The 19,131-nt window shown below is 38.3% G+C and overlaps 1 protein-coding gene across 1 annotated transcript in view; it reads right to left on the minus strand.

Annotated features, from left to right (window-relative positions):
* Nucleotides 1–19,131, minus strand: part of chrm3a (cholinergic receptor, muscarinic 3a) — an 82,609-nt gene that overhangs the window by 57,511 nt on the left and 5,967 nt on the right. The window lies entirely within an intron of this gene.

Genomic DNA, 19,131 nt, shown 5'->3' on the forward strand with positions numbered 1-19,131 from the left:
AACACACGTGTCCAAATTAGGAAGTGAAACACGTATAGCACGTCTTGTAGCATTTTATCTGAAGGTCAATCATTAACAGGTGGATAGTCTGTAATATTAATTTCAGTTCGGTCAAAAATGACCAGTATTTGTCTCCAGAAATTAAACATTTCAGCTTTAAAAATAAAGCCAAATGTCTTTATTATTAACTAAACATATAACGCAGCCAAATAGCTCATATTGCCCTCCAAAATAGCTTGACATCCCCTGCAATGCTAAAATATTTCTTTATGTTTTATTTATGCAATATGTTACAATCAAGGATCTACTCAAATCGTGTGGCTACCATTCTCCACTGGATAATATCTGTCAAAGGGAAGAATGGCATGTCTTCATGTCTAGGGAAGTGTTCATGCCTTATATAGTCTTGGTCTAGTAGAGTTGCTTGCTGTACATAACTGGATCTAGCCACAGGCTAAGGAAGCAGACCTTCTGAGAGCTCATTAAAACAGTCTTCAAGTGAATGTACTATAAAAGAATGAGCTTGCCATTACAAATAATCAGAAGTAATGGAGCGGTTCCCACACTGAAAAAACATTTATTAAAAACGGAAGTCATAGCTGGCTTGGATGAGTAAATGAAAAAGGGTTACGGAGAGGAAGAAGGCCAAGGCACAGGCTTGATACTGATATTCAAACAATTCACAAACACCTCCAGCATTGTGAAATAAAGAGCATACCGGTCTCATTTTCGTGTTACATACAAATTACACCTCAAAGGTCAATCGAGGAAATATTTCCTTTCTAATGGGAAGTTGCATGACATTTCTAAGCAAGGACAACTCTCCACAGTGACTTCTTTTTTTAGTAACACTGACATTTTCAGTGGCTGCATGAGCACTAAAGTGAAAACAGGCAAAATTTAAATACAAATGAACAACTGTTTTGTAGCATTTAAAATGAGACATTTTAACAACATGGAGTATTTCATCCTAATACCAACGACCCTGCTTGGCCTATCTGCTTCACAGTTTAGCAGAGTCTGCAGAGGCGTTCTCAAGTGAGACCGAACGAGACAATTACCATTTTCAAGTTTCCACTTTAAATCTGTAACAAGACTTGATCTGAGTCTCAGTTTATAAGAAATACCCAATGAATGAGGGGGCTTTTCCCACAATAATGTGAAATGGTAATTATCCAGATATGAGAATGTCGACGTACAATGGCTCATTAGTACTCTGTTACAGAGATGTTTTATACGGTACATGTGAAGGGCACTGCTTTAAAGTAACAGATAAAAGGTCAAGTAATTATATAAGTTTTAGTTCATAGTTTGAATTAAAACTGTTCTGAAGGAGGAAACTGAATCGTTCATGTTCAAAATGCAACTGTGGGCCTTTTCAAAAGAAGCTCATGTTTAATTAGCAGACCTTTGTTAAAGATTGAGCATTCATACACCAGGCGCAGGCATTAATCGCCAAATAGAATTAAAAAAAACCTGACAACATTTTTCCTGATCTCTGCTCTCTGGTCTTGTTGTGTTGCTCCAGCTGGTTAAAAAAATTGTAACCGACTTAGCATAAGTTCACGATTCAAACACAAGAAATATATGAGCTTGAAAATACAAAGTTGACGTGCATTTCGTTAAACAGTTGCAAGAAAACATCTGCAGCAGTCAGCAATCAAAAGTTCACCGCATATTGTCCAAATAATTATGTGAGAAAATGTCATTACAAACCCAGACATGTTAATTCATTTTTATCTCCCATGTATTAGAGTACTATAGTATCAGTACTATATGCCCATGCTACAGTATCAGAGCTGTGATTTTAGCCAGCAGATAAGTGTTTGGGCGGTGTTTAGCAGTGTTGCCTCGCAGCAAGAAAGTCCTGAATTTCGCTCAACTCCACCATTTTTTTCAGTTACTTCCTCCCACAGTACAAAGACGTGCAGTAGTTGGGTTAGGTTAATACCTATAGTAGCAGCCCCCCCCCCCCCCCCCCACCACCACCACCACCACCACCATCCCACCCCCCCACTGTACCCGTGACCTTGATAAGGATAAGCATAAAAGAATTCATGGGTGGATAATAGGTCTGCGACATTATAATCATTAATGAATTCATGTATAATGATATAATGCTTTTCTAAAATGCTACAAATGGATCATTTTAGCCCATTTGTAGGTGGCTGCTAGCATAAATAATATCGCAATATCTGAGATTGATAAAAACCTTCAGGGGCTAAGATTTACCTTTGCACCAGTATTGGTTTCTCAACTCCTGATCTTGTAAACAGTGCTTGCAAACAGTATCAGATTTCCCTAAAAAATTAATTAAATACTTTAACATAAGAACTAATCTTACATAATGACTTGTTTGCATGTTGCAACCCACTTTTAGAGTGAATCTCTATTTAGAATAGTTCTTTGTAAGTTGGAATTTACAATGGGCAGATGTACCTCTGGGTGCATTATAAAATAATAAAAGTTGATGGTTCCAGAAGAAAGAAACTCCCTGGGCATCTGACATCTATTAAAGAAGACACATACAGTATAGGTCTACTGGGTTTTGAGAACAGAAAGGACTGAGAGAATGCGGTAAAGCTGCAGTGGCAACAACTAAAACATAAATGTAAACCAGTGAAAATCTCATAAATCTATCACTCAAAGTCTCATATCTCTCTTTTTCCAAAACTGAGCCCCTTATCTCACCCAGCTTTGGTCCAATATAAATCTACAAGCAGCCCTCTTCAATTTTATTGGCCAAAAATCCATTCATATCACTTTTCACTGAATGTTTATCCTAAACTGTGAGAGCAGAAAAGTGAGAACAACTGCACAGGCCCTAGTAAAACTGCCCTTGATTAATGTGTTTTAGGATTTATATTATACAAGTCAAATAGTCAGTGTCAGGTTAATTTAAGAGCCTCAAGTTTTGCTGGGGCATGATATAAAATAGGGTTCAAACTTCACTAAAGAAAAAAAATGTTTACTCTACTGCGATAAATGCTACACATGACTCAGTTTCTGCATGTAAGGGTCTGCAAGAGCATCAGTGAGCGTGTCATAAATGCATGGAGGAGTATATATTGTCTTCAGCTGTAACACTGCATATGGGAATGTGTAGGAGCAAAGCAGTTTGTATGAATGTGCCTGTGAGAGTGGCAGAAACATAGACATCCACAGAAAGACAGAAAGAAACAGTCTGTTTCTTATGGTTGAACTGCAGTTGAGATTCAGCCAAGGTCATCCTCTTACTTATGACATACATGGAGCCAGACTGAGCCTCTCACTTGGACGCTCTCCATCTGCTCCCACTGATAAGACTGGCTACTTCATGAGCAGCAGACAGACACTACAGCTCTGTATTGTGTATTATATACAGCGGTAATGTCATTAAACTACATTAAGGTTGTCTTAGCTTGCCATGAAGATGATAGACAACATACACATGGTATATACTGTCTGCTACATATAGTATAGATGTTTATCTTCCTAAAAAGTGCACTTTATAATATCTAAAATGCACTGGGATTTAAATGTGGGGTAGATGAGCTACTGCAAGGACAATACTCCTAAGTTAAAAGAGCTGTCATGCCACAAAGGTGGACACGGATCATCTGTTAATTGGTTTATGCATATGAACTGGAAAACTAATTTGTAGGCTATCAAAGACGGCTGAAAACAGCTTAACCAAAATAATAAGACCTTAACTGGACTATGCAGACTGCACACATTCCACACACTTTTCCTCAGTGTCTTCTGAAACTCATAGTTTCAAGTTTAATATGTGTGCAACTGGCTGGCCAGCAGAGCTGCTCTGCCTTCTCCCGATCAACACTCAGTCACCACTTTGTGACCTAAAGCTTGCTTTAAAATTTATGAGAGGGGAAGAAAAAGAAAATCTTTCTGGCATATCAGTGAGGACAATGAGGATTTTTTTGTAAGCCTTCTGTTTTCTGTGCTCAGAGAAGCACACAAATTCCAGATTGGCTTTGTGAAGGACAGCAGCAGCTCTAACAGTAATACTGTATGGGTGAGACATTAATGCCTAAAGAGATTAGAGAGGCGCCGTTGTGGCAGTCTTTAAAAAAAAATGCATGATAGTGATAATAGATATCTGTGAGGAAGTTTTGTTTTACACACGCTGAACATAAATATGATTGGCAGTCTTCTGTCAGTTGTCTTTCCATGACACATCAAACAAATAACAGATTGTTAAATCGGGCTACCAAGAAAAAAGGTTCCTATGGCAAACCACAGAAACCTTGACAGCAGTCTGACCACAGGCACAATGTTTTCTTCATTAAAATTTCACGCTGTTAAAATGAGTGAAATTGTGAACCATCTGCTTAAACACTGTCATGTCCTCACACGAACACATACAGTGGTCTTGTAAAGGGCTACATTCAAAACTTCAAACAAATGGCTAAAATCCAGGCAAGCTTCCCTGACGGCAAAAGGTCCACAGGCTGATCACCATAACTACAGCTGATGATCTCAACATGCGATGCTTCCTGTTAAATGAGCCTTAGCCCATGGAGGTGGACCAATTGGCAGGAAATGAGAACAAATTGATTGGGAAACAGATGGAAGAGAAGCAGCCACTATAAAGCCCATGAGGCTTTAAAGGAAGGAAAGAGTTGAGGGTTATAAATGAAAATGAGGCAGAGAGAGTGAGAACTGAGAGCAAACAGCATGAAATAAAGGGCAGATAAAATGAACTACGGGACATAACTTTTAAAAGCTTGGAAGAGAATAAAGAGATTCCACGTTGAAATCAGAGAACTTAAACCTGAGATCTAAATTGGTTTCACTTCATTCACTGAGAGCAAAAAGTAAAACGTTCAACTGTGGCGTTTGCTTTTCTGTCAGTGACACATTTTGAACACATTGCATGTGATCTGCTTCGTGAAGATAAAAATATTGCAAATTGTCTGCATGATAGATATTTGCTGTGTATTGCTTCCAGGAAACAAGACATTGAACAAGGCCTTGAACATTTGCCAAGGCATTCTCACTCTCGCACATTTGTTAAATCTTCTTCTCTCTGAAGTGGTCCACACCGAGACAATATCTACACCGTCAGAGCCAATTTTTAGACAGATTTAAGAGTCATTCAATTTTTGTTTTCAGATTAATCAGCAGTGATGGCAGAACAGGTCTTTGCGACCTTCCAAAAAACTGCATGAATGTGAGACAGTTAAGCTCTTTAGAGGCACAATCTGTGATCCAAATATAAACTCAAAGGTCAGTACCACGAAATCTCAAAAGGGAAGCTGCCACACACTCTCATGTCAAAAGACAACAAGACTTAAGCATTTGTGATGTTTGGAGTGGCACATTTTCACTTTAAGAATAATAAAAAGTAAAGAAAAAAAAAACAGTGCGAATTTCACCACTATTATGATAATTTGTTTATTTTGAGTCATGCACACTTATGGACACACAGGCTCCTGCACTCTTTCTAGAGACTGATAAGTATGCCAGTATTAACTATATGTCAATACATTGGGATCAGCATAATAACAGCGTAATGCATATCATGTAATAATAATCATGTATAAACACAACAACCAGCATGAAGGGGTAATCTGCGACTTGCCATGACTTACTGTTACGACCGATAAAGGATTTTTATTATCAATGCCGATATTTTGATATATCTGCCAATAATTGTTTCTGTCAGTCCCAAACAACACAAACAGATTTCCTTAAGAAATTGTCGAAAAATATTGCAGATTATTTGCTTATATATCAGCTGGTTGTTGTGTTTGTAGCTCATATTGCCAACAGTGAAGTTGGAGAGTGCCCTCTAGTGGACAAATTATCCAACATCAACACTCATAACACAGTTGAAGGGTGTTTCTCCTGTCTCTACTTTTTAAATTCTAATTTGTGGGCTTTTATAAATGCCGATACTGATATAGCAGTGCATAGCTAATATCGGCCAACATATTGGGCTCTACTGACAATAAAACAAAAATATGCTAGGGAAATCTGTTTATGTTTTGTGTGTCTGAAAGAAGAAAAAGAATCAGCTGATAGATCTCATTTTTAAAATCACCAGATCTCGAGCAGGCCCTTCTTGTTTTTGCAGGCTTAGTACTGGCTTGTGGTCGTAGCAAGCAAAAGAGACATACATTGTGTTTGTGTTTAAAATGCACAGACAATCAGCTCTGCAGTGGCGATAGTGAATACACAAACAAACGTTTTGATGAATAACAAAGTATGTTTGTTTACTCCACAGGGTACTTGGAATTTTCTTTGGCCTTTGCATTTGAGACAGGTATTTCAGCTAAGTTACATATACTGAAACCATAGCTGATTTTACATGCAGTAAATAGGTTTTGAAATGCCCTGAAATACCTGCTGGGCTGATAAAGCTTCTATGCTGAATGGCAAGTCTAATACAAAAAAAAGAAAAGCTTTTGCAAACTCAGCCAATGACTTATGGGCCCATTAATGACTATCCCTTTGAACTGAAACTAACAAATACACAGAGAAACCTGCACTTTCAAGTGTTTATTTAGATGAATTCTATCATTCAGGGTCAGTGGATTAAAACCTCTGGCTCTCTATATAAGTTATAAAGCAGCATACTGAAGAAAACCCAAGTAAGAGTTATACCAAGTAAAGAAAAATCCTACTACATTAAGAGATTTAGAACTGATAAAAAGGAGAAAAAAAATAAAATTATTTCAGGAATGTGCCACTTCACTGTGAATTACCTCTAACTTGAACTAAGCCTCTGTACTAGAGGATAATTCATGCCATTATGCCATGAATTTAGATGTGCTCCTATTAACAGCCTATTGATCCTGGTGATGTAGACAGTGTCAGAAAATGACAGGTCTAACCCAAGCCAAGTCAAATTACAGGCAAATGTATTCATATTAAGCACTTTAAATAAACAGGCTGTTTGCAAAGTGCATGAGTCATCAGTGGAAGGATGGGACTCGCATGGGTTGAGGGTATTTATCTGCCCAGAGTGTGAATTAAAAAATCCAATCCCTGTCTCCACATCATTAACCCTTAGTAGCTGCTATGACCTTAGATGTTCATTTGATCTTAACATGTTTTGGTGAGTGTCGGAGTGGAATGGGATGAGGCGGTGTGTCTATGTGATGGGGAGTGGGGGGGTGGGGTGACCCTTTGATGTTGTAATGCAAAATTTCTTTTATCTCTCGTGGAGCGTTTGAGACCGGGCAGGCTGTCCAAAAACTCAATTAGAGATACTGTGAATGTGTGCTGACAGCATAAGAGGAGGCGTGAGGCACAGAGGTGTGAAGGATACAGGGAAAAAATAAATGTAACTATTAGTCCAAATGGGACCACTAACTGAGCAACAGAACCTGAAAAGTAGATTTTTTTTTATATAAAATCTGGTCAATTTAACTACAGAGAAGGAAAAAAGAAAATCCTAGAGTTTGGTAGCAAAATGTCCAAAGAACAAACCAATTTTCTGTTTATGACTGACTCAGAATGTAAAGCATTCAGCTGGTGTACAAGTAAACTTTTCACCGACATTCAAGTTAATGGATAGCATTGCCTTTGATGGATAGCGGAATGCAGCTTGCTTGACAAATGATGGGTATCCTTGCTGCACAGAGTGAAATTCTTAAACCCATTCATCCAGCCACCATCCAGGGCTTCATCATCACAAATACCACAAAGTAGCATAAAAGAATTCAGAATCCCCAAAGCTCAAAGCTCTTAGCATGCTCAATCAGCCAAAACTGTGTGGGTTGTTGGTACTTCCCTGATGAAGTACACTACCATAACTTAGAAAGAAGGTGGGAAAAAAGAGGGAATGGAAATAAGGATGAGGATGGAATGAATGGCAAGGAGAAGAATAGGCGGAATATGTGGCTGCATGTTTTCCCCATCTATTTGCTGTGTATATGAACAGGACTGGCAGACCCATCTGCATTCTTTTATGACACTGAAAAGATCCACTGCAGCTTAGGTGAGAAGGGAGGAAAGCAGAGAGCAGGGTAGGTGGGGAGGAAAAGAAGCAGAGGCACGGCTTTTTACATTAGGCTTTTCATCTCTCTTCTGCCATCGGTCATCAGAAATGGGAGAACACTGACTCCCAAACACTGTGCTTCATTCCAATTCCATTTAGCTCACAACTGTTTGAGAAAGAGGGCTATATTACAATGTCCCGAAAGGCACAAAAAGAATTATTCATGCACAAAGGAATTTAACTGCATTGTTCCATCGCCAGTACCAACAAAAGGATATTCTAGGATTTCAAATGAAGATGGTCATCCATCAGACAAAGGCTATTTCTAATATTCATCTTTCTGTACCAGTGATAGTCATGAAATACTTCCTGTGGAGTGTCATGAAATAAATAAATAAATACCTAAATAAAGGAAAGAGGTGAAAAATGTGGTTATGAAGCCGGTGTCGCAACATCAGGAGAAACACACTGTTAAATCTGGCCCCCTTGATCCCTTTAATCACAAGCACACACACAGAAAAAATATACTCTGTTCTCATACATCTGTGAGACTTACTGGGTGACTTTTTAATATGTTATGGCCATAACTAAGCATGTATAATGCCAAGAAGTGTTTGTGTGTGCAAGAAGTCACTTCAGAGAGAATGATATGTTTACCTTGTATTTAGAAAATCATGGGAAAAAAAGAATCTTTAGGCCATTTGTTTGTTTTTTCACAAGTTATTTGTCCAGTTTGACCTTTTAATGCTGCACAAACAGTAAGTCATAAACAGTAATGGGGACCCCCAAGATCTTCATAGTGAAATTGAGCTATAACAGAAAAGAGATCTGAGCTTTATTTTCGGAGCGTTTAAAGTGAAGATCCAATAAAATGCTGTGCAGAGGGAGAAAGAGAGAACTTAAAATAAAATAAAATAAAATAAAATAAAATAAAATAAAATAAAATAAGAAACTGAATAAAAAAGGTAATAAAAATGTAATAAACTGTAAAACACAACTTTATAATAGTCCTGAATAGTAAAAGGCATGGCATTATTTTCTAGTATGTTTATGACATCACCAGATAACAGGACAACAACTTTGTCCTCTTTTTCTTGGCTCATAACGAGGCTCCTACTGAGGCTGTTGGCTTGTGGCTGCACCTGCACCACTGAAAGGGACCGGCTCATAACGAGACATACGTGAGCATGATCGGCTGACCAGTGCGTCTCTAGTATTGACAGCCAAAACTTCTCCATAGATGGACAGGTAATGATTTTGCTCCAGTGCTCCAGTCAGGCAGTCTCAAAGGAAGAAATATCAATCAGATTATTTCGATAAAGACATTTTTTTTTGATCCAGTGGCATTTGATTAACAGCTAATCTGGATATTTCTGTCTTTGATGTGCAGTTTGTACAAATCTGGATTTATTCTTTACGCAGTTGGTTTGGCAAAACCATAGACTGTAAAAAGCTAACGTGACATTACCAGTCCGATTTTAAAGGCCGGATGAGAAAAACTTGGCTCTGTAATGTTGGATTTTTGGAGCTAAAAGTGACCATATATGGATGAGAGGGTAGAGCTCTACCCGCTCAAGTTATCAATGTGGTTAACAAACTACACACTGACCATATGAGTGCATCACACGGGGTAAATATAACTACTAAATGGTGCTATGTAACATACTAATTAAATACTAGAATGTCACTAATAAAAGCTGTTGTGCAAATGCAATACAATACAATTAACGACAGGCAGGAGCAATTATTTGCCAGATAACTGCATTAGAAATTTTCCAGAAAGCACCAACACCACAGAGAAGTCTATTTCAGTGACTTGAATTAGCTAAGGCAAAGCACGAGACACAGCTGCAGGCTACAACCACCCATGCTGGAATCCATCTGTCGATCAAAGTGACCACATCTCTAATCCTTCAAAGCTAAATGTATTATAGTTAATATATGGCCAATACCATGACTTCTATCCCCACCCCTCCACCAAAAAAAAAAAAACTAAAAAAAAGTGCACAAAGCATTTTAAATTATTTCATGGTTCAGGCTTTAAAATGCTAATATTAAAAACTGGAGGCTGTCACAGTCTGGCGAGGCAGACTGTAGGGGTTGACAAAAGGACCCAAAACGCAGACTCCAAGGAACAGGGAACAGAACTTGAAATGTTAACAAAAAGCGAGCCGTTTAATATGGCTGGTAAAAAAGATACAAACAAAGGGCAAGGCAAACTGAAGCAAAATTAACACAAACCTAAACTGGGAAATCTAAACAAACAATAAGAAGCATGGCATGGCATAGGAAACATGGCATGGACAACAGACGACCTGACAATGACACACTGAAAACAGAGGACTTAAATACACAGGAGGTGATTAGGGGAAGTGGGAACACATGGAGGAAAGCTGACTGACATGAGCCTAATGACAGGACAAGGGAAGTGAAACTAAATACAGTGAACAAAGAACACACAACTCCTTCAAAATAAAACAGGAAACATGAGACAGACATGATAATACAAACTTGATAACATAAGACACGCAGCATGAAACACAAAGGGTGAGGGAAACTTAAATACAGGGGAAGAAAACACAAGGAGTCTAATAACCAAATGAACTTCGCTAATCTAATGAACTTAAACATAAACAACATCCAAATAAACTAAAACTTAAAACGCTGGGTCAACAGACCCAGGAACACAGAGTCCTTAATGAATTTGAATGGGCAAGTCATTAAACATATCCCCCACTGTACAGTTTATTAAAGAGGAGAAATTAGCTATAGAAACTAACATTGTACCGGGCTGTAAACATGATGGTTTACATCGCAGTCTTGACTTGTTTTTGGAGTCAGCTCTTTGTCTTAGTTGCAAAAATAGAATTCAAATCTTGATTTTCTTTTTACTTAGCTGAGGCACAAAAACCCTCTTACCCCCAAACACAAATAGAAGTAATCTCTTAGATACAAATATCTATGTGGTAGCTGCTCTATAACATGTAGGCTGTTCGGTGTTTTAGGGGATGCTTTGTTTAAAAAATAGGTAAATAAAAATGAAGCACTATCACCCACCAGGAGAGAGAATCGTTTGTTGTTCAAAGTATCTGTGCAGCACATATAAATACAAGGTTGTGGAATAATGAGAGGCAATAAAATTACAAAAATGCAAAATACAATCAAAACAAAATGCATTAGAGAGAACAGCGTAACAACCTTATTAACGCAACACAAACTGATTCACAGTTTGCTGTTTAGAATGACAGCGGCGTTTGTTCCTTCCTCGCTCTGCTGGATCAAGAGTTAATTTTGCTTTGAGCGACTGTGAGCGGCAAGTGACAGCGGCGAATTAATGGTTCGTTATACTCAGTGTAAGCAAATGGCAAGCCAGTGATGGAGCAAAATGGATTTGCGCACACATCCGACGCCAACCATGACATCTCTTCAAGTATTCCAAAACAGTCAGGCACTCATGAAGAAGAATTTAAAAGCAGCACTGGTTTGTGAAACCGCGGGACTTTTTCAAAGCACATGCGGAAAGCTACTCCTGAAAAATCTGAAACCTAAAGAAAAACTCAAACACTCATAATCATTCATCATAAATGTGATACATTGCTCACTCAAACTTGAGCTAAATGAATTTTCCACTTTCTTTTCATTCAGGGCAGTCGCTTGAATCAACATGACACCTTGCACTTGCCATGTGTTCAGAGGTGCAAGATCAAGTAAAAAAAAAAAAGTTAAGACGCTGTTGGCACACTGGGATGGCTGGTTTTGGAAGGGGTGTCATTAAATTTTGATAGACCATGTCAAAAATATTTTGCTAGCTTGGGATTAATAAAAAGAAAACTGCACAATTGCAGAACGTGTTGTACATGCAAATCCCATTAAGAGACACGCTGCTGGGTTTACTGATGTGTTTTGGGATCAGTTTGTTTCTATCACATTAGCTATTTTCTCTGGTTTGGAAGTCACACGATGATAATACAGGAGCTCTTTTTTGGTTCACACACATGAGACTACAAAACTCTTAATCTCCTGTGTCCACGGATCACCTCGGGGTGAAATTCAGCCAGGCATCGCAGATTAGAGTCCATCTATTCTAGTTGCTACTTCAAGTTCACAAATATTATATCTTCTATTCCTTGTACCTTTTACTTACTGTCTATCTCTGCCATGATCCAAAAAAAGAGCATGTGTGAGTTATCAAATGGGAAAATGTAAATCTCCAATACACCATACCATCCTTTTTTCCCCCTTATGTATTCTAAATAGCTTAATATAAAGGGTGGCACAAGACGGTAGCTCTTTCAATCTTTCACAACTCCAGGAGCAAAAAGTTTAAAAATACACAGACACATTCAGGCAAGACTTATGACCAGGAGCCACTGATGTGTAGAGGTCTTATGGATGTACACCAGGCTATTTGCATGTGTCATTCTGATGGATGAAGCACAAGCAGAGATCAAATGACCCTGCTGCTCAGACAAGTGTTGTGTTAAGTTGGGCCACATCCTGTCCCTTCCACTGTTGCTTTCATTGAGTGTGAACACGCTCATACCATTACAGCAACGAGACCTGTTAATGGTGCTGAGGGATGGTGCCCTTGCACAGAGGAACTGGGAAGAGTGGGGATCAATGTGAAGTGTGCATGAAAGATAAGAACAAGAAGTACATGCTGTAAGTCTGTGAACCAGAAAAAATAAGCCAGGAAAAGGATGCCCCCAGTAGCACTCTAGGAGTAAATAAATTCAGTGATTATTAAGAGATGAGGGTTTTTTTTATTCCACTCCCTAAATTCCTCTGAATTATGCAACTGTGAAAAAAATACTGTGACACGAAGATCTCTAAAGACTAAAGATAGCACAACAGAGGTAAATAAAATAACGAACAGCTAAGCAAGAGATTTATTAAAAACAGCCCCAAAAATCTCCTAATAAGTGCACACTCTCAAAGCAGTGACTCAGCAACGCTACGACACAATAAAACTTTCTTTTCCAACTCGCCGGACACTTACTACTTTTATCACCCGTGGCATATTGTTAGCTCAAAAGCAGAGACAGAAACATAGTAATTATTTCTTTTGAGGTATTACATTGTTGCCATTCCAGTGGTGGGGAAGTAATGATAACAAACTTACATAACTTAACAGAAAATGTTTATGCTTTGGCAGCAGTCATGTTTTCAAATTTGTTCTGCAAAACAAAGAAAAGTGACTGCAGCTCCAGGGGAAGAATGTCTTGCCTTGGATGCAAACATCTGCCCCATGAATTGTCATTTCATTTTTTCCATGGCTCTTTGAACCATTTCATAAGGACACAAAGGGAATTCTTCTTGAAGCTCTCACTCTCTCCTACACCCAAATAAAGTAAGATTCAATGAATTTGTTTGGTTAGGCCATTTTAGTCCCGTCAAGCACTTGCACTGTACTCTGCAGACATGCATTAATATAAGTACACACTACAGCCTTGTGCAGGAGAGTCGAGAAGTTGATATACTGTGTGACAGATCTCTACAAGATGCATTAAAGTTTAATACTGCTTGAATCAGCACATGCTCTCAAAACTTGCAGGGCTGCACATTTTCCTGTACTAAGATAATTATTCTGTAAACCGGAGCATCCAAAACATCTGCCCGGACAATCTGTTTCACATAAATAACCTGATTAGAACAAAACTTTGTTTTAAGCATTTTGACAGATTTCGCATTTCACCCTTCGGCTGCTCTTAGACACATTCAGCGGCGAGACAAATAAATCTTGCTTTAGACACCCGGTGCTGCAAAGACTGAAAGAGTCAAAACACATAAGGAATTTCAACTGTCTACAGAGTCTCAAGCTCTCAGTATTCTTGCATTGTTAATGTTACTGTTCACTAACAAAGCATTACAGCACAGGCCAAGTGGTTTAAATCCCAATTGTACCCAGCCACTAGCAATTAAAACACATAGGTCTGGCAGTAATGTGATTAACTTTCTTCACATTAGCACAGGATAGTTCTTGGAAGTGAAACTCGGAATTAAGAAGGAGCCCAAACACTGGATTGTGAACAATGTAAATAACCTCTGCCACATCCTGATTATGATATATGGAAAGCAAAGCACTCTGCTCAAACTCCTGTCCAAAGCTGAGACACAATAAACGGGGTCATTACCAAACCAGGGAAATTACTCAGACTGTGTTTCACTTGCGCTCCAAAGAACGGTCGATCATTGTTAACTTATTATATCACCTCAGATCCTGATAGCCAAAGTACAAATAATAAACAGAGAGACAGCAAAGAGGTCACAGGGGTATCCATCTCCCCTGGAGATTAAGGATTAAGCAGGATGCGACTGATGTAACGACAGGAGCTTTAGGAAAATGAGGAAGATGACTGCAAATTCTTAACTGCCCCTTCGTGGCTCAGTTGAAAATGAGATTTAATGAGATTATTTTAAAGAGCTTTAGTGAGACTAATCTGGATAAAAAAAGAGCTGTTAAGTAAACACGAACAGCAAGAAAGAACAAAAAGGTGGCTCCGCCTGGAAGAAAACTTCAGGAGTGCTCGGGGTCATCGACAATATGTCGCCGTTTTAATGAAATATGTGAACTCTCGAAAGAAGAACTGCAACAACTCACCCTACCAGCAGAATGCCTTCTGTTATCGCGCTTCCAATAGTTTATTATTTATTATTAAGCTACGTGCACAATTATATTGTAATTAATAGTATTTAATAAATTGCTGTATGGCAGAATAATTTATTTGCAGAAAAAATAAACAGTGCCAGTGTAAACATAATTGTTTAAGTCAGTAGATCTCAGTAAGCGCACAGAGCTACTCCTACTCCTATAGTTGTCTGTATCTGCCAAAGTAACACTTGCTACAATAAAGTCTGCTGCATTTCTTCCAAAATATAAATATGAATTAAACTATCATACAAGTCCTGAATCTTTTGCATTAATCACAACAAACAAACACACATTCACAGTGTTGTGATTGCAATCAGCAGCAGGACAGCATCTCCTCCGCTCCACTGGTAGAGTGTAAACAGAAAACAGAAGGGGGGAAACCAGTGAAACCAACTTCAAATGAAGGAAGATGTAAGCCAACATTTTTTGGACTGACTTTTAAATGTGCTGTTTGATAGCTGGCTATCTGATCCAAAGGTAACGTTGCCTGCCCTTCGTGTTTTCGACCAGCTTCAGTCACGCAGTTGAGACGGAGGCAGCATGATACGTGTGAAGATATGTGCGATTTGTTTTGAATGTGAGAAAAGTTCATCTATATGAGAGCAAATATTTGACAGTAATACAGAATGCCTGAGACGCAATGTCATGCCAAAAAGGCAACGGCAAATCTGCACTGTGCCTCCTAATCTATATGAACACAACATCAGCTGTGCTCCTTCATCCTGCTCAGGTTTGTTTGAAGCAGCAAAATTCCCGAACTAAAACCAAAGATGGCGCCTTCCTTTGTGCTTTTGCCAGCCCCGCTACACCGCGACAACACAAGCCCATAGTGTCCTTTGTCTTCTCTGTTGCCTCTTTCATTTGAAGAGATTTAAACTGAACTCATGCCAGGAATCCAGACGTATAAATCAACCGTGATTCAACCATTGGATTTTCATGTTTACACTATATTTTTAGCTGACAGAATATTGATAAATAATCAACTCCTGCAAGTCCACTGTGTTGCCTCTGTATGCAATAAATATGTTCACCCTAGGTTATGATTACATTTCATAGAAACACAGAGGGTACCAAGCCAATAAACAGTTTCCTTTTTTAATACCAACATTACCCTGCCAAAAAACTTGTATGGAGACTCGCTCTGCAGTTGCATCAATCCTCTGTTGTTCCTGGCCTGCTCATCATCCTAAAGACACCACTAAATTTAATGTACTATGGCTGTCTGGCGCTCCCTCACATCACTTCATTTCTGTAAGACCTCTAGAATCAGTGGAACTTTTTCTACACTGACTTGAAATTAGATCCAAGGCTACACAAATAATGTTCCAACTCTTCTGTGGCAAAAATGTTTGATAAGGTTTGTGCCCAGTGTTTGCTATTGCCAAGGGTTTCCACAGCTGATAAAGGTGCAAAAAAACAGACGACTGCTCCTAAAGCCTTGTCCAGTGATTCATGTCATTGCACTTCTCCAACAAAGCTTTCATGTCATGCCAAGTTACACACATTCCTGCAATGGCCTTGAGATTATTATCACTTTGGTAAGTGGAAGTAATCCCCAGGTAGATGTTAAAGAGTTATACTGCACCATCCACAAAAGGTAGAGGAGTGAAAATACCAGCAAGGGCAAGTCGGCTTTCCCTGATCCACACTAAATCAGTACTGTTGCTCTCTATTACCTTCTGAAGAAAAAAAAACACAAAGGTAAAGCTTACATTGTTATTTTTTCACAAAACGTTAGTGGCTGTGCATTAAAGAAAAATCTGTTGGGGCTACTGAAATTGGTGCAATGCAATGTCTTATGGCACTAAAAGAAAATGTATTGCTTTTCCTTTTTAAAAAAAATCAGGGTCACCCTGGAGTAACCCTTGAAGCTCTTTTCTGACAAGGTTTGCATCAGAAGTTTTTTCTTTTACCATTCTAATAGTCAAACCATGTCTTTAAAGATATATATTGAGGTATCAAAACTTGTCATTAATGGGGGGAAAGTTTAGAAAAAACATCTCCAATATAAATGACTCACCGAAAAGTTAAACCAATACTTCCTACCCTATTGCACTTTTAGTCTGTTTTGCTTTTGTCCTTTCCAGCTCATAGCCAGCAGGATGGGGTTGAACGCCCACAGACTATGTTGGTGTTTGATCATTTAAACTCACCACAAGTCTTTTCTTCCAAAGGTCGTTATCTTGCTGCTGGATGAATCCCTGTCTTTCTACTTTTGAAACATGCTTTTTTTTTACCATTCTGAAAGCAATATATAGTACTCATTTCAGTGCCGTATTATACTAATATTGCGCAGTAGCAAAGTTTGTTCCAACACTGACTCTGTAATCAACTAAAGTGGAAGCACTTGTAGGAATCATTTGCATTAACTTTTAGGCTCATTTGACTTCCCTCGCTTCAGGAAAAGATGTGCGCTACTTTCCATTAAGAAGAACGTGAAATCCCCATAAAACATTGCACATCTGTGTCCCTCTTCTCTAATTCCAGCTTCAGCTTTCAACTTGTCCAATAAGAATAACTCACCATGGAGTACAAAATAATAAAGTATCCAACCAAACACTTCTTAAGCAGCTCGCTGACAGTAAAACAAATTGGCGAAAGTCTAAGGAAACAAATACAAATATACTTTTGTTGCTTTGGAGTCAAATGCCAAAATGCCTGGAGGCTGAGGGCCTTGTTGGCTTCAATTAATTCCCCTCTACAGAGTTTAGCCCAAGGGCATGCACTACATCTTGCCCTAGCCTCGAACAAGTTCTGCAACTGACTGTTTCTTACTTAAATGCCAATCAACCAGACGAAAAAGGTAGATTCAAAGACATGCACTGGATCAAGCGCCTTTCAAAAACAGCATAAATTGCCACTCTTAGACCTGGTTCAGGGGAAACATAAAGAAGTGTCATGAAGAGTGTTTCATTTGACTTTACTTTGAGCTTGACATTTTTAACTTTAACGTTTGGTGCAAACTCCAAAGAATGATAATACTGAGACGGGTGTAAAGCTACACCGGAGGCGACAGATAATCATCAGCTGAAGGGCAGATAAAAATAAGCAAATTAATGAGTAACAAAAACTGGCGTGTAACACTATGCAATAACCGTAACACAACATTTGATCCATAAAGCATGACTGCAGCATCTGTTCAAATTCTTGATGGATGGGGAAGAACAGATGATTTCATGACAAGCTTCATAAACAGAACAGAAGTTCAAGTTTGAGGAAAACTATTAACACATTCTTCTTCTTCTTTTTCTAGAAAATGGTATAATATCCCATAGTATCATATCTATGCAATTAAAACTATACAAAAATCAACCAGAGTTAGAAAGTCTATTCAAATTGACACTACTCTTAAAAATCACAACATCAAGATGAACACAGGTGCAGGATTTTAAGAAATGCTGTTGATCACCGTGTGACCTTTTTAAAACTTTTTTTTGCCACTGTCTGTTTTTATGCCACATGCTGCTCCTTGAGTAGTTTTTTATGAGTTCAACTTTGGTAGAAGATCATCCACCCTGTTTTAATTGCACAACAGGTGTTAAATGAAAGAGAAAAACTAAGGTACACCATAGATGTAAAGCAGCTTAAGACACATTCTGATGGATGAATGAAGATGAAACACATCTGAGTTACAACCCCAATTCCAAAAAAGTTCTGACACTGTGTAAAATGTAAATCAAAACATAATGCAATGATATGCAAATCCAATAAACCCATATATTTTGCACAATAGAACATGGAAAACATATCAGATGTTTTAAATGTTCCATTTTCAGAAAGAAAAATGGTCATTTTGAACTTAAAGAAAAAAAGTTTTGACAGGGCCACATTTACCACTGTGTAGCATCCCTTCTTCATTTAACATCCATCTGTAAACATCTGGGAACTGAAGAGACCAGTTGGTGATGTTTGGAAATTGTCTGATAAGGGCTCAACAGCCTTGTGTCTTTCTTGTATTATGTTTTGTTTTATGATGTGCCAAATGTTTTCAGCTGGTGAAAGATATGAAATGAAGGCAGACCAGTTCAGCACCTCATCTACTACAAAGCCACATGGTGTAGTAGATGCAGTATATAGTTTAGCATTGTCTTGCTGAAATATGCAAGGTCTTCTCTGAAAAAGACATTGTTTAGATGGGAATAAATGCTGCTTTAAAATTTGCATTGCATATATCATTCACTATTAATACTGCCTTTCCAATTTTACATTGAGAAAAAAAAATTCTGAAACTGTGCATTTTTTTGCAGATTGACTTTTGAGAAACTCTGCTTCTCTGTGGTGCTCTTTTTATATCCCATCATGTTGCTCACCTGTTGCCAATTAACCAAATTTGTTACAAAATTTTTCTCTAGCTGTTTCTTTATTAGTAACCCTTTTTGAGGGGCCTTTTGTTGCACAACAAATTGGAACTGAGGTTGTACTTGCGATAGAAGATTATTCTCCTTACACCAACCTCTGACATGATTTGGAGATGAACCACTGCAAAACACCAAAAAAATGTGATTTTGTCAGGATATGCATTCAAGCTGAG

The sequence above is a fragment of the Neolamprologus multifasciatus genome, chromosome 13 (genome assembly GCF_963576455.1).
Source record: "Neolamprologus multifasciatus chromosome 13, fNeoMul1.2, whole genome shotgun sequence".
NCBI lineage: Eukaryota > Metazoa > Chordata > Actinopteri > Cichliformes > Cichlidae > Neolamprologus > Neolamprologus multifasciatus.